This window comes from Sinohyriopsis cumingii, chromosome 3 (assembly GCF_028554795.1).
Source record: "Sinohyriopsis cumingii isolate HCF-2022 chromosome 3, ASM2855479v2, whole genome shotgun sequence".
Taxonomy (NCBI): Eukaryota; Metazoa; Mollusca; class Bivalvia; order Unionida; family Unionidae; genus Sinohyriopsis; species Sinohyriopsis cumingii.
The window spans coordinates 148194690-148222639 of NC_142963.1; the positions used below are offsets into that span (position 1 = coordinate 148194690).

At 35.8% G+C, this 27950-nt stretch overlaps 1 pseudogene across 1 annotated transcript in view; it reads right to left on the reverse strand.

The window, feature by feature from the left end:
* Positions 1–16895, reverse strand: part of LOC149804112 (phospholipid-transporting ATPase ABCA3-like) — a 64793-nt pseudogene extending 47898 nt beyond the window's left edge. Inside the window, exons 1-2 of the transcript XR_016420298.1 lie at positions 16706–16895; positions 14196–14433 (exon numbers count right to left, since the gene is read on the reverse strand). The product of XR_016420298.1 is annotated as a phospholipid-transporting ATPase ABCA3-like (transcript). The remainder of the gene's footprint in view (positions 1–14195; positions 14434–16705) is intronic.
* Between the last annotated feature and the right edge of the window lie 11055 nt (positions 16896–27950).

Genomic DNA, 27950 nt, shown 5'->3' on the forward strand with positions numbered 1-27950 from the left:
ACAGCAACTAGGGACAATTAAGAAATATCTCCCCGTTCGTGATTCTGTCACGCAACAACTTCAAGCTCGTCAGGAGTCTCAGGTGGAATTTACAGAAGGTACAGAACAGTTATTTAAACCAATTATCGAACCAGCAAGGAAAATTGTTACGGCAACTGAGGTAGAGCAAAAAGCTCTTGAAACATTGCCAGTTGATATTGCTGGCCGTCTTCAAGCAACTCGACTACCACCCGGAAACCTCCTCAACCACATCCTCAAGACAAGCCACACCTTCTGCGAAGAGTTAGAATTAACATTACAGATAAACTGAAGGTATTGCCGCCATCAAAGACCAAAACCAGTTAATTGATATTTCCGCGTTTGGATATAATAAAAAGGATAAGTATGTAAAAACCGAATATGTTAAAACAATGAGATCTGCTGTTTGGATTAAGGATGTATATCCCATCGCTACTGATACTCAGCAAATCAGATCTGAGGAAGATGTTAATAATTTTGGCATCTTTGACCGGACAGTAGGTTAGCATATTAAACAAGTAAAACTAATAAGTCGACAAAGATATGAAGAAATGGAGCAGCAACTAGAAAAAGCAAGAGCAAAAAGAAAACGAAAAGAAATAGAAACGAAGTCGAAATTTAAAGACGTTGAACGTGCAAGGAAAAGCAAAGAGGAAGAAGACTTGGAATCTGAAGAAATTGGACGAAGGAGGGAATTATGTCCACCAAGTAAGAAAGAAGCAGATGAAACAACTGGAAGTTGTCTAAGCGATTGTGTCGAGGAAATGGTCTTATTAATCCATGTCCCAGCAACGTCCTTGCCGATGATTGGCGGAAAACGAGCCGGTAATAATTCCCCAGAAATCATGAATGAAGCAGCTGCTATTTGTCAGAGATCATTTACAGGCGGTATCATGGATAATAATATTTATCAGGCCCTTATTGATGAAATCGCCGATGATAACCGAAGTGATCAAGAGTATACAATTAGATCAGTGACAAGAAAATAATGATGTTGTTCAGGGTTTATTCTGAAAGTGGACCTGAAAAGCAATACCGATTGTAAAGCGTTTGGGAGTGAAAGCTGTTGATGTTGTTCGTGATAAAGGTACTGGTGTTGTTGGTGATGTTGCTAGTAAAGCATTCTCCGCAATCAAGGACAAACTACCACGACTAATACGACTGAAACCTAAGCCAGTAAAATTACACAGCACGTAAGTTATGCCTGCAAATGTTAGCTAAACAATAAATGAAGCTGCAAATAAAAAATAGCAGAATTGGACAGTGTACTCCTGTCAAAAAAAAGAAACAAATATAACTGTTAGTTTGATCGTAGGAAGTGTCTTCTTGTTTGATGATAACAAGTATAATAAAGATGTATAAACGTGTATCTGATCCCGCATTTTGACGCACCAATTCTCATAGATGAATCTATGCGTATTGTCAATATTAATCTTATGAATCATGTGTACCTAACGCACGAGGAAGAATTTAGTTGCAATTTCAGGATGCAAGCAGATATTTCCTGCCCGATGGGGCATTCATTTATATCAAAGATAGACTTTTGAAAGTAGATGATAGAACGTACGGAATCGGTGATCGAGTTGATTTTGTTAATAATGGCGTCATGGCATTATTTAACAGTTCTACGTATATCATCGACGGAAGCAATATTGAATCATGCCAGGAAAACTTCGACGTTGCCACGACGATACTTGGCCTTGCAAGATACAGCGATGATTACTCGAGATCAGCTGGTCCATCAATGATGATTGCAAAGGATACATCTGATTAGCCCGAGCACAGAAATGTAAGAGAAGGTGATGTAAGAGATGCAGCAGGGACTCCAACTATCAGCGCAGTACTATCAATGAATGACAATTTCAACTTGGGATTCGAATCAGGTTGATCAATGTTGAACGGCGATGAAGACCTTTCATGTGTGATTCCACTATCACATATATTTGGATTCTGTAGAAATGGTAGAAAAGTTATATTTGGCGATAAACACACACTGGTACTTGTTAGAAAGGCCACCGACAATGATACAATATGACATGCTGCTGCCGTAGATGCAGGTAAAGAAACACTAAAAAAACTTTCGTTGTGGATGCCAGTAATGAATGAAGAACAAAAGGTTGCTCTACTTTATGGACTCAGGTGGTAAATCAACGTTGTCATGGTTGGTGATGACCACATACATTATTCAGTGTAATTTCACATAGCAGATAGCATCATAGCAGGGGTGTCAGCACCACGACATATATTCATTGCGTTTCAGGAAAATGCCAGAGTAGATTCGCAGGTGAATCCCTACGTGCGAAACGAAATTTTAGAGATTCAGAGGGTTGTCTAGGTTTCACAATTTCATGCACACACCCCTCCCATATCAAACCCTGGGGAGAGTGCAAAGCGGCACTCACCACGTTATTCGACGTGGTGAAGAGGTCTACATGCATTCTCCTTCGGCTGGATGCCCCACTTATTAATGAAAATTGCGAATTTCGCCCACGGTCGACAAATTTGTCAGTCATGGGATGGAACGCCAGATCTAGAGTATGTAAATCCACCACGTTAGCAATGGACCACGGATCATCCTTACAGATATATACATACCCTGATTTAATAATCGCACATGCATTTATATAATTGAGTAAATCTGCCGGATGGCATACGGGAGTTAAAGTACATGCGAATGTATTGTACTCATGTATCTTACTTGGAAATCTAAAATTAGCTTTCCTGGATTAACAAAAAATATATTTGAGGCAGTCATATAATATTACGCAGTAACAAGAGAGACTACTGCTTAATTCTTATATCGGAGAAAGCGTTACTTGACAAAGTTCTCTACCTTCATCTTGCAAACAACTACAATTGAGTCAAAGTAGATTCAGCGTCTGTTAGGAAATACTAAAATGTTAATTTTTATACTTCTTAGAAAACGTTTTGGTTATTTTATCTACAACATATTGTAAGGAACGCGCGTGAATATCAAAATATTGGCAGCTGCATTTATCGATGGAAATATTATTAACTTGCCTGTCTCTGTATTTACGGATATAACTGCCTTTCGAAATGTATTTTATTTGACGTTACCAGAATTCTGACTTTGTGTAATTCCTTGCAAATTAACCTAATAATCATAGGGTTTTCTGCCGTTCATATGACCGATTACAAGTCCGTCTTCGATTAGTCCGTGGAAACAATCGTACACGAATCTATAGCATATATATTTTTCCCCGACATTGAATCCGAGATAACCAGCTTAGTAACAGACGCGATTGTTTGTTTAGTCGACAGTGCCTAATTACACCATCACGAGATGCCTGATAATTTTCAATGATGGGATGCTTCAAAAAAAATATTTTCTCCATTTATATAACAATATTGTCTAAATTATAATTTTATTGTTGGCGTTAAAGTCTGGCGAGATAGACTTCGGCGCTATTTATACCAGCAACGTTGGTGCCGGCGTTATTCTTTTTAATCATAATATCGTTTAAGTCCTCTGTAATTTTTACCACCGGATTATATATATATCTTCAATTTAAACATATATTTGCCATAATTATATTATGGAGGAATTTGCGAGATTATCTCTGAATATGCTATCTAAAGCCAGATTTGGTCTTGACAGAATAGCCCTTAAATTGTCCAGGCGAACTCTGGTTGATTCTGATGTGACGAATAAGACTCCAATCAATCTTATCCGTGTAGCCAAGGGAGAATTTTGCAATGATGGCGCGGCTCATGTGCGGTCAACATTCAGAATTATGGAACACAATGATGTTACAATGAATGACAAGCCTGAAGCGACGATTATTAATTATCTTGACTTTCTACGAACTCAGAAACAAAAGTATACAATTTATTTTAGCAGTAGACGCCACCTTGATTATCCGTGACAAACGAGATCCTGTTCGATTACTCCACATCGGAAGTTTTATCACGTTTAATAAAAATTCCAAACCAGGAATACTGAATGGAATTGATTCAACTTATTTTGAGCGATCACATAATGTGACGGCAGTTGTTTATGCGATATATCCTCTGAAAGATAAACCTAACGTCGGTGACCTCCTTCCGATGAAAATATCTCGCTTGAATTTTGTTGCTAAGCGAGTTACAAAACACTTCACAAACGCGAAACGAGGAAATGGTTTAACAAATCTAAGACGTAAAACAGTAAATGAGTGAGCAGAAACAGATGTTGCTGAACTGGAAAAAAGTTAAGATTTCCAAGGAAGGTGAAGACACTTACCAAAAAGATTTTGTACGAATCGAAATATAAAAAATGGAGCTTTGATAGAGATCATTGAACATAACGCACACGCCTGGACTTCAGATATAACAATATTTCCACGAAATCAAACTGTTAAATTCTATAACGGTGATATATTCGATTTTATCAGAAATATCAGTAACAGTGACAATGTATCCGTGTGGTTGTTTCAAAGGTTAGAATCTGTGAAATACGATCAGTTTGTACGGCCTAATGGAGATATTTATCGTACAGAATATCTCCACGACGAAATGAAAAATCTTACGTTGAAATACACAAATGATACAGATGTTATCGAACGATTACTCAGTAATTGTTTTATCGTTCCGTCAGGTGCTACCCATGTTTTTCAGAAGGAAAATTAATGGAAACGAACACGGTTGGAACTTCTTGAATATGTCCAACACAGTTGCGTCGAATACGGACACGGCCGATTATGGAATTCTAAATACGATTATAAAGTACGTGAATGTTCTGGATACTTAAAGCAATTTGGACATCAACACACGAGATGACCAGAGTTGCGATAAATGGACCTTTACCAGATTTTGACTTAATTGGATTCATCTGCAATGAGTCATTCGAGTTTGCGTCAAAAAGATCTGCATCCGGTTGTCGCTGTTTGGTTTGGAAAAGATTTCAGCGAAGGCGGTTCGGATTGAATATTTTAATTACGATATATGCTTGATGTAAAAATATTGATATCGTAGGTTGTAAGTGAAGCATAAATAGTAAATTTACTCAAGGACGAATATATAATCACAAACAATATTGTAGAAAAATAATTGTCGACGATGCTGAGCTCGATTTTATAATTGCTGATACAACGGAGAGAAGCACATTTATAAGTCGAAGTAATGTTAATTTATCGGTCGGAACTAAATTATGTACAATTGTTAGCTACATTGATTGTGACTCACCGCAGTGTGCTCATTTAAGATCTTCAATGCTCGCGTACGTTTCGATAATTTTATTATTGATGATAAACAGATTTACTGATACCTCATTTTGAGTCGCCACAGATTAATTTTATATCAATAAAAAGTACAGGATTCCTAAACAATTACACATCTACGCTGGTGCATAATGGGGAAAATGGAGAATTAAATGAGAACATATATTTAGTTATTATGAATCTGCCGACGTTGAATCTAGGAAAATATGTTATAAAAATAAAAAGATGTCAAAACTTTCATCGACACCATCGGTGAATGTTCATGTGACCAGACATAAAACTGTTTATCTCAATGGACCCTGATGTTCTGGCAAAACAACACGTGCGATCGAATTATTTCAAAATTTTAATATGGCTGTACTAACTCCAAATCACCGGCTTGCCAATGCAATGAAAGAACGAGGAGTTAAATCTCATACTTATCACAGCTTCTACTGATGGAAGGGAGATGTATGGACTCCTGAGCGAATGGGTGAGAAAAATATCCCTATGATTATTATCAGGGATGAGACCTGTACAGTGTCTGTGTATGTATTAAAGTATTCCTTGATTGGCTGTTGATGTAAAATACTGCTGTTAACATGTGTGGTGATCATGGTCAACCACCACCTTAGTTGGATCATTTCCGCATGAATGGCCGAAACAATTTGTAGATTATTATGAGGGGATAACTGATAATCCGTTTCTGTAGAATTTATCAAATCGGTTTTCGAAACAATCTGTTAAATCTGCTTCTCTAGAATCTGAAGCAACTGAAAAAATCAGTTTCTGAAAAATCTGTAAATTTGAATCAGAATGAAAATCAAAATAAAAAATATTTCTGAATCAGAATAAAAATAAAATTAAAATGTATTTCTAAATCAGAATAAATTTTATTTAAAAAAAACCAACGTATTTCTGAATGAGAATACAAATAAAAATAAAAAATAAATATTTCTGAATCAGACTAAAAACAAAAAATTAAAAAGCATCTACATCAGAATAAAAAATAAATATAAAATATATTTGTAAATCAGAATAAAAATTAAAAATAATCTGATTCTGAAAAAATATAATAAGAATAACAATAAAAACAAATATTATTCGGTATTATAACTGTCACGTTCACTCCCCCCTTGACAGAATCAGAGGTTTTACAATCATGCTGCAATTGTTTCAACTGTCTTACACGTGACCACACAATCTTCTTTGGTTCATATTCGCGTAATAACTCTGATCTAACTTTCTCAATCAGGTTTGCAAGTGAAACGAATTTCCGGATATTCTTGTCATCATCGACATAAAGTAGTGACCGTTTCATTGATTGCAGGAGCAATTTAATAAATCTGTATTCGGCTGCTAGTGTGTATCTTCCGTCGCATTTTCGTTCTTGCAATATTTCAGAATAATTTGTGAATTTTTCAGGATCCAATTGATCAGAAAGTTCTATGTCATCACCATGTAATGTTTTAATCGCAGAAATAAATAATTGTATTAATATTTTCGGAATTCTTTATATAATAATTATTTCTTTAAAATAAAACAAAAAATAAACAGTAGGAACGATGACAGATTACCTTCATTTGCCAGTATTTGCCGTTCCATGGGGTCTCGTCATCATTTGCCAGTATTTGCCTTCATTGGGGTTCCTTCATGAGGCTCTGGCTGACAGTTCTTTATATTGGGCACCATTTTTTTGGGGGGGGGGGATGGTCCTGTTTTAAAATATTGTGCACACCTCCACCCAAATCCAACCTCGGGGAGTGCAAAATCAGCACCCACCACGTTCTTCAACATGGAGAGGTGTACATGAATTTTATCTGTTAAATTTCTCCTGAGGCTGGAGACCCCCAATTATTATGAAACATGCGATTATCTCCCACCGTAGACAAATTTGTCAGTCACGGGATTGGAACGCCAGACCTCGAGTATGAAACTTCGCCTCCTTAATCGCTTGCACGCTGATCTTTCATAAAGAATATATGTTTCAGACATTATTATGAAGTTGCCTATATATTTCATTAGCAGATGCTTTTACCTGGATAACGGGCAACTCCTACAAGCAAGCACCAGAATTTACTATTATCAACAGGGCATACTGAAGCAAAGGCAACTTACAAATCACAAATATAGAGACTAACATTTATGCAATTTTTCGTAAAAGTACCTTAGATTCAATGAATTTATTTCAACTTATTAAATCGACGGTAAAATCTGCCCAATAGCGGCTGATAACGTCATTCGGGAACGCTCTATATCTGGAAATATAACAATAACTTAACTGGATTATATACAAGGGGGCGTGACATATCTGTACGCGATCGTCATATGGTATCACGGTACCAATTGTTTGTCCATAGATCTCAATGCTAATGTTTTGTGAAATAAATATACTTTATATCATACCTCAGCATGCATGTCACACAATGTCATAGAGAACAATGTCCGATTGTCAATTTGATAAGGACAAAACCAGGTACTCCATTGCCTTTAAGAGAGATAACTCTGCTGGAACTAGACAGGGGTAAAAGTTATCTAGTCACAACAGACACATTTTCAGCCATGTGTACTAAATGTTTAAAAAAGCATAAAAATACAAAATATGATCCAGATATAAATTAACATAATCTCACATGTTGCCAAGAGGCTCGACGTGTTTTTAAGTCCGTGAAAATATTCGAACACAAATTTATTACAGATATTTTCCCCTAAGCACAGAATATGAGATAATTATTAGCAACACAGACTGGTTTTTTAGTCTACAATTTCTGATGACACCAGCTTGCGATGCCTCCTTATCCATTATATATAGTAATAGCATTTGTCTAAATTATTTTATTACTAAAAAGTATGTGGGATGCTGCTAGCGTGAAAAGATGACGAGATAGTCTTCAACGTTTTTTATAGAATATTTATCACCAGCAACGCTCCTGTTGACATTATTTTTTTTATAGTCATACCGTTTCATAGCTCTGTATTTTTCCCATCAAATTCTACACACAACTGAGTTTCACCCCTGACTCCGACGTTACAGTTTAAACACGGCTTTGGTCCTAGACTTACTCGTTGCACGCTCTGCATGTGATATCCACAGAATTCATTTATACAAGCCCGATTACATGGAGGTGCAGAACCAGTCATCAACCACTTCCAATTATTATTTGATTGAATCACTATATATCATAAATTAAAGTTTAATTTAAATGTATATTTGCCTTAATTATAACAATAGAGGAATTTACGAGATTATCTGCGATTAAACCTTCTAAAGCTAGATTTGATCTTGACAAAATAACCTCTGAATTGCAGAGACATGCCCTGGTTGATGTTGATTTGACGTATAAAACTTTAATCAATCGTATCCGTGAAGCCAAGGGAGAATTTCACAAAGATGGCGTGGCTCGTGTGTGTTCAACCTTCAGAATTAGGCATGACGTCGATGCTACAATGAATGACAAGCGAGCAAGGACAATTATTAATTATCAAAACAAACAAAGATATATTCTTAGAATAAAATATATCGTTGCCTTAGATACCGCCACGGTAGACGAACCTGGATAATCCGTAACAAACGTGACCCTATTCATGAATTACACCCCGCTGAAAATATTCTCAAGTAAAAATTTCAAACCAGGAATACCGACTGGAATTGATAAACATTATTATGAGCGAGCATATCATGTGACGGCAGTTGTTTATGCAATATATCCGCTGAATGATAAACCTAGCGCTGGCGATCGACGTTGAATTGTGTTGCTAAACAAGCTATAGAACAATTTACAAACGCGAAAGGAGATAACGGTTTAACGGATTTACTACGTAAAATAATAAATGAGTGGGCTGTGCGCGTTAAAGATATCGGAGCTTCTGGAGTTGGAAACAAAATTAAGATTTCCAATAAGAGTGAAAACACTAACCGGAGAGATTTTGTACGAGTCAAATATAATTCAAAGGGAGCTTCGATAGAGATGGTTGATCGTAACGCACACGCGTGGACATCGGGCGTAATATTTCCACGAAATCGAACTGTTAAATTTTATTACGGTGCTATATTTGATTTTATCAAGAATATCAGTAAGAGCGACCCTGTATGCGTGTGGTTGTTTCAAAATTCAGAATCTGTGAACTATGATCAGTTTGTACGGCCTAATGAATATATTCATCGTGTAGAATCTCTTTCTAACGAAATGAAGAAATGTGCGTTGAAATACAAGAATAATTCTGATGTTATCGAAAGATTACTCGGTAATTGTTTTACCGTTCCGTAAGTTGCTGCTCAATTTGCTCAGAAGAAAAATTCAAGGAGGCCAACACGATTGGAATTTCTTGAAGATGTCCGACACAGTTGTGTCGAATACGGACACGGCATATTGCGGAATACTAAATAAGGACGTTATCTCACTTGATATGGTTGCATGCTATCCTGGAAGTTTTATTGGAATGGGAGAGTGTTCTGAATATTTCAAAAGATTTGAACATCCAAAAGACGAGAAGGCCAGAGTTGCAATAAATGGAGCTTTACCAGATTTTGATTGAACTCGATTTGCATGCATTGAGTCATTTGAGTTTGCATTGAAAAACCTTAATACGGTTGTCGCCGTTTGCTCTGGAAAACATTTTAGCGAACGCGGTTGGGCTCCAATAGTATTATTACGATATATGCTTGATGTAAAAAATATTGATATCGTTGGTTTAAGTGAAGCAATTATATCATATCGTCCACAGAAACAAGTTTGTTTACCACAACAGAATAAATATTCTGTTGTTGAAAATCCGGAGAACATCGATCTCGAAAATAAACTTACAAAAGATCTTGGCATAAAAATAATTGATAAATTTACACAGGAAGGATCATATGGTCATAAACAACATTTTACAAGATTAATAATCATCGACGGTGCTGAACTGGATTTCATAATTAATGGTACAACAGAGAGAGGCACGTTTATATGTCGGAATAATGCTCACTTATCGCACGGAACTAAATTAGGTATAATTGTGAGCTACACTGATGGTGAGTCACCACAGTTTACTCATTTAAGATCTTCGATGCCACAACAGAAGAAATATTCCCCTGTTGAAAATCCGGAGAACATCGATCTCGAAAATAAACTTACAAAAGATCTTGGCATAAATGTATTATCGATGATAAACAGATTTTATAATACCGCGGTTACAGTCACCACTGATTAATTTTATATTAATTAAAAAAAATGCAGGATTGCTAAAACAATTATATATCGGAGTTGATGCATCATGGAGCGAATGGAGAAAAAAAATTCTTAGTTATTCTGAACCCGCTGACGTAGAATCTAAGGAAATATATCACAAAAATAAACAAATGTCAAAACTTCCATCAGCATCATCGGTATATGATCCTGTGGCCAGACATAAAACAGTTCATCTCAATGGACCTGGTGGTTCTGGTAAAACGACACGTGGGATTAAATTATTTCGAAATTTTGATATGGTTGAATTAACTCCGACTCACCGACTCGTTAGAGAAATGAGCGAACGAGGAGTTAAATCTCATACTTATCACAGCTTCTTTCGATGGAAGGGGGATGCGTGGACACCTGAACGAATGGGAGAGAAATATATATCTAAGATTATTATCTGGGATAAGATATGTACGGTATCCGTGCAGGTATTAAAAATATTTCTTGATTGGTTGTTGATGAGAAATACTGTTGTTATTATGTGTGACTATCATGGTCAATCACCACCCTTTATTTAATAATCTCCGCATGAATGGCTAAAAAAATCGTGGATTATTATGAGGAAATAATTGATGATCATACAGCTATTGATGAACCGCTGAAAGAGTTTACAAAGTTAATCAGTCTGCAGCCAAATAAGCTTCAATGTGATATAATGCGTGAAGTAATTCCAGGGACTACAGTGAATGATTTTTTTAATTATGGAGGCCTGCTGATTTAATAGTTGGTCTTTCTCGTCAAGTCGGATATCAAGTCGGGTTCCAGGACCACAATAATTATACCCAGGAAGATGCTTCTCACCAGGATACTTAGACCATGGATTCCCTGGTATATTTCCCAGTGAAGCAGCGATATCACCGCCTGTATTTAGCGATGAAATATATCTGTATTAGTTTCTACCACATTTCACACCCTTGCTTGTAAGCGCACGCTTTTTATTTTTTGTTATTATTGTTGTTAATCCATTTGTGGGGGTGGACGCTCTGCATCTAACACAATATAAATTCCTATTATTTATTAAATTTGTACGACATGGATGTCATTGATTTCTCAGTGACACGAAAGCAATACTCAATCAAGCATCATCCAGCGCTACGAAATTCTATCAGAGCAATTATCATAGGTCCATCTACGTTTGGTAAGTCGCAATTATTGCTTAATGTGATAATGAGATGGCTGAAGTGGGATAAGTTGTATTTAGTGGCACCATCCGTAGATGATGAACGATGCTACTATGTGCTTAAAGATTTTAATGAAAAAGCGAAATCGTCTGATGAAGACGGTAATTATATTATTGATTTTATAACCGATATTGATGAAGCTCCATCTGTAGATGACCTGGATGGACGTATTAATAATCTCATTATATACGATGGTGTGATGCTGGACAAACAATGAAATCCAGCTCCGATATTTTCCCAAGGCAGACACAAAAACACAGATGTTATATATGTTACTCAGCGATATACACAAATACCTAAAGTGATCAGAGATAACTGAGATATTTTAGTTGTATTTAATGCAGTCAATAAACATACTTTGCGAAACATTCATTAGACTTTGTGTTCAGGTGACATATATATAATTGAGAATAAAAACTTCTTTTCAATCTACCCCACACGGATTTATCACGATAAATTTACATGATCCTCGGTTACGATATCGCGTAGGTATCGATAAATGTTTGGGTGAAAGACAGCAGCAGGGAGGGCGACGACAAACATTGAGTGTCCAGGTGTGTAAACGAGCACGCATATAAATTTGAAACACAAACGTCAATATATAAAATAACAAAATGAGCTAACCCAAATAGAGAAGTTTCGATCGGTTGGAGGCTTCGGTTTGACCTTATTGTGTTTTCACAAAATAACTCTCCTAAAACGTTGTAGGATTTGATTAGTCCTTCCTATCTTGATATTGTACATGACTGGCAGGATGAACGGAGACAAAATTAAATATTCACGAAGAAATCCAAATACGATTGAAATATGTAAATAAATCTAGAATAATACAACAGGAGTCAACTTAGTTCGGACATTACCTAGATTGCTGCAATGAGTTAACCGTATTTCATAATGGAGACCTGTCAAACGTTCAAACAGTCGGATTAGGTCTACCTCACATTTACAAGAACGTTTAATCGTATTGTAAGCCTCATATCAAGCGATGTGGGGTTAGGGATTTATAACCATACATGTAGACAAAAGTTGCAAAATTGTTTGTGCCTAGGAATACCCCAGTTAAAGAGAGTAATGCAACTTGCTTAATCAACGTAAAATTTACTCATCTCCCAAACCATATAGGGAACATTACACATTCCTCTTTCACTTGTTTCTCAGGTATTCAATTTTACAATTTAGTAATAAAATCTAAGTTTCAAAACGTTTTGCTTCTATTGGTCTATCTTTTCATTTGTTTCTCATGTTAGAAGTTTTGCCATCATTTTGATATGCAATTCAGGTGTATTATGCGAGAAGAGATTTGATCTGAGTGTCAATTACACTGTTTTCTTTATGCCGAAAAGGTACCATTGGTCACCGTGGCGAGTTTTCTTGCTGAAGGCGATAATATTGTTGGGTTCCAAGTCTTGTGGGCAATATACCTACAAGCAAGACTTAGCTCACCCAAATCAAGTTCTGATTATCTGTTTCTGACGTGCGCCAATAGCCATTGCTAGCGTTAGGATTATTTTATCCATTTTACACTAATTTTTAGGCCCAACACAAAAAATAGAGGGCATGGGTTTTTTTTTTTTCTTCTTTAGAAAGTAAGTTCATTATTTGTGCCTGTGATTATCAGTCATTTTTCTCTAGTAATCATGTATGTATTTATACCAGTTTCAGATAGTACAGGCAACTGGGATGGGAATGCAGTTTTCAGGAGACGAGATACATTTTTACTAATTATATTTATGCTCAGAGTTAGTTTGCAATATATTGTAACATTTTAGTGCTCAAAATAAAGTTCATATGTTTGGTATCTGCCATTTCATACATTGATTCCAAACAAAGAGTAAAAACCTGTCCCTGTTAGTTGTCTTCATTTGATCCCAGTATTTAGTTGCGCATCTCTATTCATATCTAAATTATAAAATAAACTTGTCGCAAAGCAGGAGTACAAGTAAATCCGTACTGATACAACTGTATCGCCACCTTGTTAATTTATTTCCATAAATATATATTTTTGTTGTATAGGTAATGTGTTTGATAATGTTCAATGTTTTTTTTCCAGTGACGTTGTATGTTATAATTGGAGTAGGATTTGTTGAGATGATGGTAATGTACCGAATAAATGTTTATAATCCAAATTGCTCTCATAATAAATCAAAACCTTACTTATGCAAAAAGTACTATATTAATTTCATGATATGCTACTGCTGGCCCAATTAGAAAGTTCCTAATGGATTTTATTTGCAAAAAAACGTATTACTATATCTATAAAATAAACAGGACAAAGATATCTTCTCATATTATTATCTTTTAAAAATAACTCTAACGCATTACAATTGTAAAGGTAATACTGGAACATTTAATTTACAAGTAACAATGGGGCATTCCATTCCAAACGTAACATTCTGAGATTATTTATAAAAGCGTTGTGAAATTTCTTTTCTAGGATTTACCTTCTATCACTTTGGACATGATGACAGAACACACATAAATGGATGGGATAAAAATACATTTTTTCCAAAATGCGTTGGTAAGGGGAAAATAACATATTACAATTGTTAGCAGATATGCAATATCAAACTACGACTCACCTTTCTTGAAAAAGGTGCTCACCATAAAACTGAAAGCAACGACAGACAGGCTGTAGCAGAAGAGAAACACGTAGAACAATGTGGGATCTGTGAATGAAAGAACCTTCCCATTCTCTGTGAACTTGACGGTGAACAGCAGCTTATAGAAAAACATAGCAACAGCCAGGTAGATTAGACACTTGACAAACTATGATAGCCAGTATACAGCATTTCTTAGACCCATCATCTTCATAGATTCCTGTTTTAGTAAACGAAACCATTAGAGGTGTTGGAAGTGTTTCTTAAAAGCCACTATAATTTGGTAAAGTATATTGCAATCAAATCTGAAAAGAAACATACACATATGTTAATATGGAAACAGTGTAAGCCATTATTCCACTAGTAACTAAGAATACTTGTGTAATAATTCTAATGAACATTTTATAGCATAATAAGGTGTATCGTGTACAGTGTGATTGTAATGTCACTTCATACCTGATCAGCTGATATGATCTGAAAACGCTTTTTTCCCTATCACTCTCTCTTTTACTTTTTATCTTAGAGTGACGAACAATTAATGTCACAACTATTGTACCAATAAGTATTACATGCAAGTATCATCTTTCAGATTCGTAACGATGAGAAATAAGAAATTAAAACATACAAGACTTGCCTGAGATTAAATAGTACTTAGCATGCGTTACAGGTACAAAGTTTTCAATAACTGGATAACATATTCCTTTTTCCATTGAACAAAAGCCACATTTAGTACATTTACATGAATAAAAATCATACAAATGTACCATATATTCACACTTTGAAGTTAAAAGAACAAAGATTGATCTGATTTGCTTAAGAATAACCAGTAGCTGCATTCGGATCAAAAGATTAGGTTATGGCTTGTCAGTTTATGTTAGTAATTGTGTCGATGTGTATGATGAAATGTTCATTATCTGCAAGCTTGACCATGTATCCAACTTGAGCAAATAGTTTCATTATTAAATGCAAGTTTAAATTTTGTGATTACCTATCTGAATATATAGAGAGTGTCCCAATAATTGTACAACTTGAGTAAATGTAATGTATCGCAAATACATTCACAATAAGTCTTAATAATTCCTAAGTACAACTATTAGTAATAGCAGCATCGCCAATTGCTCTAGCTACTGTATTTTGCTCAGCATGGCCTTTAACAGGAAAACAATGTGAAAAGAATTCAGGGTATTAACAACAATAAAGATCAATTATAAAACATATCAACGTTTCAACACTAACAATCACCTTATTCAAGATTCTAAGACTTTAAAATTGTAAACTAAATCTGCCCTAAATCCTCGATGATCGAGGTGACATGCCATTTCATTTGACATTTCTTGAGGAATATAGACTGTAAAAGTCAAGCAAGATATCATGTCAGTATAAACTGCATGCCAAATTTGATTAAAAAACTAAGATATCTTAGCAATGGTACGTTCTGGAAAAAGTCCATTAGAAGCCATAACTAATGAAAACAATGCTGTTGAATGTTGGAAATAAAATTTGTTCAAGGCCTTATCAGCATAAAACAACATGCTAAATTCGGTCTAAAAGTTGTCATTTAGACAGTGGATGCCAAATTCAGATGGTAACTCATGTACAAAGCAAATGCTGTTGTGGAATCTTATAAATCAAACTCATTCATGGTCTCAAAAGAACAAATTTCATCCAGACTTTGAATCTGAACACGTTAGTCATGTTGCAGGGACCATAACTAACAAACAAATGCATTCCGGATCTACAAAAATACTTAATTATTGCTTAAAAGCTGAACCTACAATCCATTTGAGATCTCATCAGACATTGCATCTTGCCGATACCATGTTCTTCGTCAAAGGTAAGATATGATTTCGAGTTATTAGAACTTCTCTAACTATTTGTTATTCACTTTAGCTAAACCCGAAACATTCTATGATTACGCGCAGTGAATAACTAATGTGTCTCAATGTGTCCAAATGTGTCCTCGGATATACCAAGGCATATTACTTATTCATTGATGGATTACTTCATTAATGAGAAATATGTTTTTGATGTTATTGATTGTTTGATTATACGTTGCTGCTGAAATTAAAACTCACAACTTCACACTTCGAAATTCCCATATAAGGTTCATCTTGAACTGAGAGCTCAACAGCATGGCGATGTGACATACATCCATTGTGTCTAATACACATAGTATTGAAAACCATTGATTGCAGGCAGGACAAATATAAATAATATGCACACGAGTATGGCGAAATTTCATAATCTTAGCTTGCCATATCACAACGTCCGTTCTGATTTAATGATAGAAAGAGTGTATTTTTTTCCACTATCTTCATACAGTGGTCTAAATGTGTTGTAATGGGGATAGCAGATTGGATGAGGATAGCTTAAAAACACATTGTAAATTGTCTGTTTTACTTGCCCAAGTGACATGAATTACTCAGTGATAGACAAACCATAAATAACGTCTAAACATCCTCAAATACAAAAAGTTTTCTATATAAATTTACCTTCAGCAGTTTTTCTTTTTCATAGGCAATGCTTTTGGATATTTGAAGCGCGTTTAGCAAGAAGCTTAGGACAATGTACAGAGGCAAATTGAACTGCAGTATCGGCACGAGTGGATCTTCAGTATATGCTGGGTAGGGCATTCTCTTCAACTTCATGTCAAAGTCTTTTGTAATGTTCACCGAACGATTGAACTGCTCTATGATGGTCTTGTCAAGGATTTATTGGATAAACAGGAACCCGTCATTCGTGTATTCTGGAATGAAATATTGAAATATGTTTTTTATTACAAAGGCTGTAATGGCAGGTTGTTTGTTGTGTAGGAAATGATTTTTATCCCTAGTGTAGAATGCTAAAGAATTTACAGATGCGTGAGTGTGTGAGCTTGTTTTGAATTTTAATGTAGCTTAAACGATTCTTTAGCCGTATCGGTACGATGTTTACACTGTGACAGTTTATAGTGATGTCTAGCACGGGGCAACATGCCAGCACATATGTAGCATCATGTTCTACCCTGTCACATTATACTGACACCAAGCCGACCAGTCCTAACATTAAGATCTTAATGTTAAACTCCAAGCAAGGCAAGCAGCAGAGAGGGTGAACAGACCATAAAATTCCGACAAAACAAATAAAACAAACAAATAAATCATCTCGTAGAAAGGTCCAGATTTTACAAATGAACTTTCCTTGAGATGTTTATTTTTGCAATGACCGATTGTGCTAATAAAACCTCAGTTCGAAATAGTAGCTGAAAAAAATAAAGTACTCTACGTGTTTATTTATTTCTTGTTTATTTTTTTGACGACCAACGTTGGTAGGTACCCTCTCTGCTGCTATTAATTTACCACCATACCAAGTTTGATGAATATTTTTCAACACGTTCTTGCTGTACTTTCTCCTCATCTGTTTCATCTTCATCTGAATCTTCGGAATTTGTTCTATGTTTCAAGTAATATTCAAGTTCTGATGGTGGTTTTTCTATTTTTGGATTTATGTTCTTTCTGTGTTTATAATATATCATCAAACTTCTGTATCGATCTCCACCGCAATTTTTACAAATCTGATATAATCCTCTAAAGCCGTTGTTACATCCAACACATCTTCGTGGACCAGCATGAGGATTTTTCTTTATAAGATAATTATGTTTCTTGCAATATTCTCCACGGCACCTTTTGTTGCATTTATCTGTTGTTCCTTGACGCAGCCACGCACAGTTGTTCATTATATTAATGATATCTGTTTAATTAAATTTAATTTTATCATCACCCCTGTTACCCAAATATTTTATCAATACCCACACGATATCTTGTTCTTGGATCATGTAAATTTATTGTTATAAATCCATGCGGGGTAGCTTGCGCTCGTGAGAAGAAATTTTTGAATTTAATTATATCCATGTCACCACCACACCAGGTTTGATGAATATTTCGCAACGTGTGTGTGTCTACGCCATTAAACACAACTAAAATGTTGCAGTTGTCTCTGATCACCTTCGGAATTTGTGTATATCGTTGAGTAACATAGATCACGTCTGTATTTTTATGTCTACCTCGGGAAAATATTCTGGCTGGATTTGATTGTTTATCTAGCATCACATCGTCGTATACAACTAAATTATTAATAAATCCGTCTATGGAATCTACGGATGGTGCTTCATCAATATCGGTTATAAACTCTATAACATCATTATCCTCATCCAGTAATCGCGCGTTTTCATTGAAATCTTTAAGTACATCATAACATCGTTGATCATCAACGGATGGTGCTACTAAATATAATTTATCCCATTTCAACCATCTCATTATCAGATTAAGTAATAATTGCGTCTTACCCGATCCAGATGGTCCTATGATAATCATTCTGATGGAGTTCGGTAGCGCAGGATGATGCTTAACTGGTTCTCGCTGCCGAGTTGCTGAGAAATCAATTATATCCATATATATTATAACATGAATTTATATTGTTTACGCTGTAAAGTTAAAACTCCAACTATTGATTTAGCTACGGTTACAACAAAAAATAAAAAAATAGCGTACGGTGGAAAATGTTCTGTATGCTGTAGAAAGAAATTTTCGTTTTTACCTAATAAGCGCGGTGGTGATATTGCTAATTTGATGTGAAAGTTTCCAGGTGCTCCATGGGCTAAATACAGCGGAGAAAAACATCTACCAGGATATAATTATTGCGGTCCTGGTACCAGACTTGATATCAGGCTCGATAATCAGGATCAACCAAAACCAGGCGAGGAACCAATAAATGCTATTGATCGAGCTTGTCATGCTCATGATGTAGCTTATAAAAGTCAAAATCTACAAGATAGGCATATTGCAGATGTAAAATTAATTCATTCATTAAATTCTATAAAAAATAAAAATATTAGAGAATCATTAGCTAATTGGTTAGTAAGATCCTCGATGAAAGGTAAATTAGCGATTGGGGCTGGTAATTAATAATGGAATCAATTTATTATTCGCCGAGAGGATACTGGAGAGGCAAAGCAGCAATTGGTAAACTCGCTGATGCAGCATCGGTTAAACATTCTACTGCTAAAACGTGGTTATCTAAACAAGCAATATGGCAAATTTATCTACCACGTCCTAAACACATTCAGTACTCGTATTTCGATGTCAGTGTTCCTAATGAAGTTCATCAAGCTGATATTCTGTTTTTACCGCATGATACTGTGCGTGGAAAAACGTACAAGTACGCGCTAACCGTAGTTGATGTTGCAAGTAGATATAAAGAAGCAGAACCGCTATCGGCGAAAACATCATCTGAAGTAGCTGATGCGTTTGAACGAATTTATCAACGAGGACTTGGACCACAAGGTGGTCTACGATGGCCACAGCTACTACAGGTTGATCCTGGTAAGGAATTTCTTGGTCCAGTATCATCGCTGATGAAACGACATAATACCAAAATACGACGAGGTCATACCGCAATTCACCGTGATCAAGCAATTGTTGAGCGATTTAATCGAACACTTGCTGAACGGTTATTTGGATATCAATACGCGAGGGAATTTATTCAGGATAAAAGATCTCGCGAATGGGTTGCAAGATTACCAATCGTGATAGCTGCATTAAATAATGAAATCACACGAACAACCAACATGAAACCCATTAGCGCGGTCACAAAAAAAAATATACCAACACAACGAAAAGATGCTGGAAAACAAAAAATATTAGGTGATGTCACAGTCAGATATTTATATGAGCCTGGTGAACTTGAAGGTGGTAGCGCGAGAGCAACTGATCCTATTTGGAGTGTTACCACACACAAAATATCTACCGTGATAAGATCCACTGGAAGAAACGCAGGCGTTTCCAGACCTGCAATCTACAGATTAGATTCTGCTGCTCCTCAACGTGGATTTACACGTGAACAACTACAAATAATTCCCGAGGATACACAACTACCGCCGCGATCACTCCGGTGATTTCGATCACTTAACTAGCGCCTCTACGTCGATTACACTCAAGACAGGTTAACATGGTATTTTCTCGTGTATGACCGCGACTATTATCTTTTCTATCTACGGTAAATTGTCTTGAATCATTACTCGAATACCGCCATAACATTATACAATTACAACTTGCGCAATGATTGTTCTGCTGCTGTTTTAACTCAATAATAAATTCAACATCAAGATCAAAGTCGCGTTTATTTTTTTTGTCAGATTGTTTGTATCCGATTAATTTTTTTCTTATTATATCATCATCGATGATGTTAAATTTATCAACGATTTCAGGAATTATAATTCTACGTAATTGAGATATATTTCTGACCCTCGATACCGCTAAATAAACTAAATTTGACCACTCGATTCGATCGTCTACAATCCAGACTCGTGTGTCAGAAATAGTTAATCCCTGAGACGAGTGGATCGTCATAGCGTATCCTAACACCCATGGAGATTTGTCAGCGCGTAATGCATCTTCGACCGCACTGATATCAACGGCGACAATATCATTTAATACGAGATCTTGCTTCTCAGTCTGTCCTGGAATATCAACATTAATATTCTGTTTTCGTGTATCTGATGGTCTATAACATAACGGAACGGGTAATTCTGAATATTGTTCTTTATGTAGTTGAAATAACTGTTGTTGTAAAGCGTCTCTGATTATTTTTCTACTTGCTACGATCAAATCGTTGGGTCTCCATGAGTTCAAAAAATCACTCATTGATGTCTCTGAGATCACTCCACGTATTATTTCACACTGAATTTTGTTTGATTGTAATCTGATTAATTTTTTAAACTCTTTCAAATTTGCATCAAGAGCTCTATGATCATCATCTATTTCTTCGTAATAATCAACGAAATTTTTTAACCAATCATGTGGAGATGGTCCAACAAAGGGCGGCGGTTGACCATGATCGCCACACATTATTATGGCGGTATTTTTCGTCAACAACCAATCAAGAAACATTTTTAATGTATCCAATGAGACCGTGCATATCTCATCCCAAATAATTATTTTAGGTATATATTTTTCCCCCATCCGTTGAGGAGTCCATGTATCCCCGCGCCATCGGAAGAAACTATGATACGTGCACGATTGTACTTGCCGCTGTTTCATCTCACGTGCAAGTCTATGTGTGGGTGTCAGCACGATCATATCTGAATTTCTAAAAACATTAATCGCTCGAGTCGTTTTGCCGCATCCACCAGGTCCATTGAGATATACTGTCTTATATCTGGTTATTGGATCACTCAACGATGGTGCTTTCGACATTTCTGATATTTTATTACCCTCACGATAAACATCTCTCACTGGAACATCTGCTGATTCTGTGTAATTGTGTAATAGTTCCTTTTTTATTCTCCACGAACCCCATCGTTCATCATTACTTGTAAATTTCATAACAGGTTCTAAATATTTACTTGAAATATAAAACGAATCTGTTGCGACTCTGACTGCGGTCTCAGGAAATCTATTAATCATCGATAATAAATTTATAGAAACATAAGCCAACATGGAAGATCTTAGATGAGTATATTGCGGGGATACGTCATTTATGTAACTAACGATCGTACCTAATTTTGTTCCGTCGGATAAATAAACACTCTCTCGATTTACAAATGTATTTTTCGCCGTTGTATCAGCGATTATAAAATCGTACTCGGCATCATCTAAAATTAATCGTGCGTGATGTCTTTTATAATCATATGCACCACCTTGAGTAAATTTACCTATAATTTTTCTACCGAGATCTTTTGTGGTTTTGAGTTTAATCTCGAGAATTTTAGGAATATCATCTTCGGAAACATCAGGATATTTTTCCTTAAACTCGCTGATAACTTCAGAATCTGACATGGGCAACCAAACTTTGGTCTGTGCATGATATGATATAATTGCCTCACTGACCACCAACGATGTCAGTATCGCACAATCTAGCATATATCGCAACAAAACTATAGGTGCCCAACGTTTTTCACAAAAATGTCTGCCAAACCAAACATAACAAATCTTGTGAAGATTTTCGTTAAACTCGAACGACTCAATACAGGCGAATCCAGTCAGATCAAAATCAGGTAATGGTCCATTAATTGCCACTCGCGTCATCTCGTTTGTAGGGTGACCAAATCTTTCAAAGTACGTAGAACAATCTCCGTATCCCAGAAAACTTCCTGGATAACATGCAACCATATCAACCGAAATAACATCATTGTAATTGTATTTGGTATTCCATAATCCGCCATGTCCATATTCGACGCAACTTGCACGTACGTCCTCGAGTAAATCAAATCGTGTTGGTTTCCATGAATTTCGTTCTCTGGCAAAATGAGCCGCAACAGATGGAACGGTAAAACAATTAGTTAGTAATTTGTCAGTATTTTCCGCGTGTTTGCACTGTAAAAACGTCGCAAGATTTTTCATCTCGTCATGGAGGGATTCTGTGCGATATATTTCACCGTTCGGTTTGACAAACTGATCAAATTCACCCTCCTCATTACTTTTGAATAACCATACCGATACAGGATCGGTTTTACTTATTTCGTTGATAAAATCAAACATACTATCTGCCACAGAATTATCTGCCACAGAATTATCTGCCACAGCCATATCTGTGGGGTAAAATCTAACAGTTCGATCACGTGGAAATATTGTTACTGCGTTAGTCCATGCGTGCGCGTTATGATCGATAATATTTATTGGAGCTCCTTTCGATTTATATTTCGACTGGTACAGTACTTCTCCTGTTATTGTTGCTACGGTTATTGGAAATTTTAATATTTTTCCTAACTCAGCAACATCTTTTATTGTAGCACCTTTATCCTTAACTGAATCAGCCCACGAGTTTATTTTTTCACGCCTTAAATCAGTTAATCCATTTCCACGCATCGCGTTTGTAAAGTGTTCTATTACTCGTTCAGCCACACAATTTAACCTTGACAAGGTCAAGGATGATAATTTCATCGGCGCTAGTTTATCAACGTTAGGTTTTTTATTTATCTCATAAATTCCATAAATAACCGCCGTTACAGGATACGCTCGCTCATAATACGGTTTATCAATACCAGTCAATAGACCCGGTCTGGAATTTTTACTTAATATGATAGTTTTATTATTACCAAGGACAGGATCATATTTGTCACGGATAATCCAACTACCTGTTTCTGTTAATACAATAAATTTTACTCTGAAGAAATATTTTTGATTGCCCTCGTATTCAGCGATGTAGTTAATGATAGTTGCTGCTCGCTTGTCGTTCATTGTGGCGTCCGTGACAGCGTCCTTGACGGAGTCCTTGACAGAGTCAAGGCGTATAATCTTGAACGTTGACCATGTATGAGATGCACCATCCGTGTAAAATTCTTTCTTAGCGTCATGAATTTTCGAGATCAAACTTTTATTTTTCGGATCAACCAGATCTCGTACTGGCAAGTCAGAAGATAATCTGTCAAGGTTGAATTTATACTTAACAGGCCTAGTTTGGGATAATCTCTCAAACTCGTTCATATAATTAAAACAAATATTTAAATAAAGAAAATTATATATATATATATACAATGTCCCAATGCAGATGGTTGATGATCGGCTCAGTAAATCGATGCAACAAATCCTGTAGAAAGGAATTTTGTTGGATGCACTCACAAAACATACGACGAGGAAGTCTAGGACCAATACCATGTCTACGGTGTGGTATTGGAGTACGTGGAAAGACAAAATTATGTGGGAAGTGCGGCGGGAAACGGTTCAGAGAACTTAAAAGATATTATGACAAAAAAAATAATAGCGGTGAAAACGCTATAAAATCCGTGGAGGATTATATATCAAGATTTCAGACAAACAATGATTTAAACATATAATATTATTATAATGGAGCAAAATATATTTGTCCCACATCCTGTCATAACAAACTATGAATCAAATATTAATGGTGTCATCAGACACTGCAAGTTAAAAAAACAAGTTGGTTATATTACTAATGCTGGTTATCTAATGTTCACATGCGGGGGGGAAAAGAAACATCATCTGTGTCATAGATTTACGTATGAATGTTTCTTCGGAGTGATCAATGATGGTCTTGTTATTGATCATATTGACGGGGACACTCAAAACAATAATTTATCCAATTTACAAGCTATCTCTCACAGCAAGAATAATACACGTGGAAATACAGGAAGATGTAAGACAATCGGAACGAGGGCGGTAATTTCCACAAACATAGAAACTGGTGAAGAAATTATGTTTCGTTCAATATCTTCTGCTGCGAAATATTTTGATATTCACCCGCAATCAGTACAAAGAGTGGCAGAAAATATATATAAAACAGCTTTCTCGAAAAAATATAAACAGAAAATTACATTTCAGTATCAATAACTATCATCACCACATTATTAACTATCATCACCACATTATTAACTATCATCACCACATTATTAACTATCATCACCACATTGAATTAATTTTTTTAATTTATGTCACAGTAGGTCCTCCATACACTACTGAATTTTTGATTTAAGGGGAGATTACTTTGTAATATATAGTTTTCTTCGTAGATGGTTGGTTTTTTATGATCGTAATTAGTCAGTTTAACTAATTACATCGTAACTAATTACATCGTAACTAATTACTCGTAGAAGTATTATTTATGTTTTTTAAATATTTTTCCATCATACAAAAGATAATATTATTGATCCGTAGGAAGCTGTGTGTGAAACAGAAACCGTTACTCATTGTAATTGACCTGCAGTTGTGTGTTCACTGAACTTACATTCTGGAAAGTTCTTTGACTGGTGCATTAATGCTACTGTTATTATTGATTTTCGGTCTGCTACAAATACAGAAACTATTATTCAGAAACTGTTATAAATACAGAAACTATTATTCAGAAACTGTTATTATTCAGAAACTGTTATAAATACAGAAACTGTTATAAATACAGAAACTGTTAAATACAGAAACTGTTATTATTCAGAAACTGTTATAAATACAGAAACCGCTACAAATACAGAAACTGTTAAATACAGAAACCGTTATTATTCAGAAACCGCTGTTTAGTGTAAATATTGGTTCCTTAGCTATATATTAACTTCCGAAACATATGTTCGTAACAATGTTTGATAGCTCGATCAGTATGGTATTGGACTGTGGCGCTCGCGGTCCAGGATCGAATCCCCATGGCTGACAATTTGTCGGTGGTGCGCATAATTGCGATTTTTATAATAGTGGGGGGAACCGCAAGAACCCCTCCGCTCAGCAAATTCACAACCACAATATTGACTTGTGGTTGATACATATTTTCGTATCACCCACTGGATTAATTATTGTGGGTGTGATTTTGCTGAGCGTACATGTTTGTACTGTCCTTAGTTAAGTTATATGTTTGTACTTCATTCATAATCTGAGCTCGCTAATACACTCGATAGGGGCTCTTCATTCATTGTATATAACCATTTCATTGTATATATCCATTTCATTGTATGTATGTCCGATAAACTTGGTAGATTGCGGTGGCAAGCTACGAGTTTAATGAGGACTGTGCTGTCCTTAGTTAGTACCGTATTCATAATCTGAGCTCGCTAATACACTCGATAGGGGCTCTTCATTCATTGTATATATGTTATATGTATATCCTCTAAGCTTGGTAGATTGCGGTGGCAAGCTACGAGTTTAATGAGGACTGTGCTGTCCTTAGTTAGTTATATGTTATGTGTATATCCTCTAAACTTGGTAGATTGCGGTGGCAAGCTACGAGTTTAATGAGGGTTGTGCCGTCCTCCCTCTTGGGCCTCTAGACCGTTGTTTGGCGGGTTAGGGGCTCTCGTAGAGGGAATAATTTGCCTAATGAACTTGGTAGATTGCGGTGGCAAGCTACAAGTTCTTGGCTGTGCTGTCCCTGAAACATCCCGACGAACTCGCTAATACACTCGATAGGTGTTCTAGGGATATTTTTTTTATTTTAAAGATTTATATATTATATAATGAACCATGAAAATATCAATGATGTAATTGTCGCTATTAAAAAATTAAAAAAAGATGGAATTAATATATCTGATGAACTTAATCCTGAAAAAATAGTTTCTGACTTTGAGATTTTACAAGAACGTAAACCCATGGGGACACACACACTATCATCTGAATACAGGCTCATGAAACGGATTCAATCGGCAATGTTTCAGTCGCTAGCTACCGTAGAAGATGATCATGTGAAGGAGTTCGTTCCTCTTTCTACCGCCGTAGAAAGAATTAAGTCGTTATTATCCCACGAGTATGAGGCAAAGAAAACGATTAGTACCCGCATAAGACTATTAAGAAAAATAATGTCAGCGAGTAACTTCGTTACTGGTGAAACGATCCAAGGTAACTTCGTTACTGGTGAAACGATCCAAGGTAACTTCGTTACTGATGAAACGATCCAAGGTAACTTCGTTACTGGTGAAACGATCCAAGGTAACTTCGTTACTGATGAAACGATCCAAGGTAACCTCGTTACTGATGATAATGAAAATGAAAGTTTTGGTAACTGGGGTCCATGTCAACGCTGACCACGTGTATTGGTAGTCAAAATCAAGAAAGTTCTAACCTTGTCAAATTTGTTCCTAATAAATTTTATTTATTATAAATTTTATTTTTACTGAGGATTTATTTTTTTTTACTAAAATCAAGAAAAATGCACAAATTACTTGATTTCTGACGGGGTAGTTGGTAGTCAAAATCAAAGAAAAATGCACGAATTACTTGATTTCTGACGGGGTAGTTGGTAGTCAAAATCAGGAAAATTGAGCAATTTCGTTGTATTTTAGTAAAAAAAAAAAAAAAATCTCAGTAAAAATAATATTATTAATAAATAAAATTTGTTAGGAACAATTTGACAAGGTTAGAACTTTCTTGATTTTGATGGGGTAGTTGGTAGTCAAAATCAAGTAGTTCGTGCATTTTTATGTTTCTGAGGGGGTAGTTGGTAGTCAAAATCAAGTAGTTCGTGCATTTTTATGTTTCTGAGGGGGTAGTTGGTAGTCAAAATCAAGTAATTTGTACAATTTCAGTAAAATTAATAAATATTATTTTTTTTAAGTTGATCGAATTTGATTCTGATCTCTGTTACAAATGTTCTTCTAACTGTTAAGAAATCCTCGTGTGTAAAAACCTCCTCCACATGAAGATCTACGATAAAGTCTTTACGACAAAAGTCTTACGACTTTACATACAGATTTATCACAAGCTCTTCTTCACGTATGTCAATCAAGCGATTAAGGTGGTCTGTGAGTTTAAAATTGATTCGTGTTAACATATTATTGTGACACCGCAAATACACGGGATTAGTTGGTTCTTGCACGATTAAACTTCCAGGGGGAACTTGTGGTGTGAACGTGTATAGGATGTATCCTTGTTGAGCCTGATTTGATCTTCCGAGATCTATTTGATAGCTGCCATCGATTACGTCACAAACCAGATTGACCGCGACCGTCGATGTTATATTAACGATCCGCGGAGATACGTGTCTTCCGCCGCCGTGTGGATCATTATCATATCTGAGAACGGTTGGATATGGTGCTAGTTTTCTCCATGAATCAAGTATTTTAGGAAAAAACTCATCAATGACATCACTGACAGATTTTCTTAACTCGGTTACACTATACCCGGGGAATTTATAATTCGGTACATCGGCTTCTGTTAATTTATATTTTTCTAACCATGTATATGCCTCAAATTTTTTAAATGATGGCCCTAAACTAACCATCGCTTGAACTATTCGGTTATTAAAATATTCCATATCTGATATAAGCTG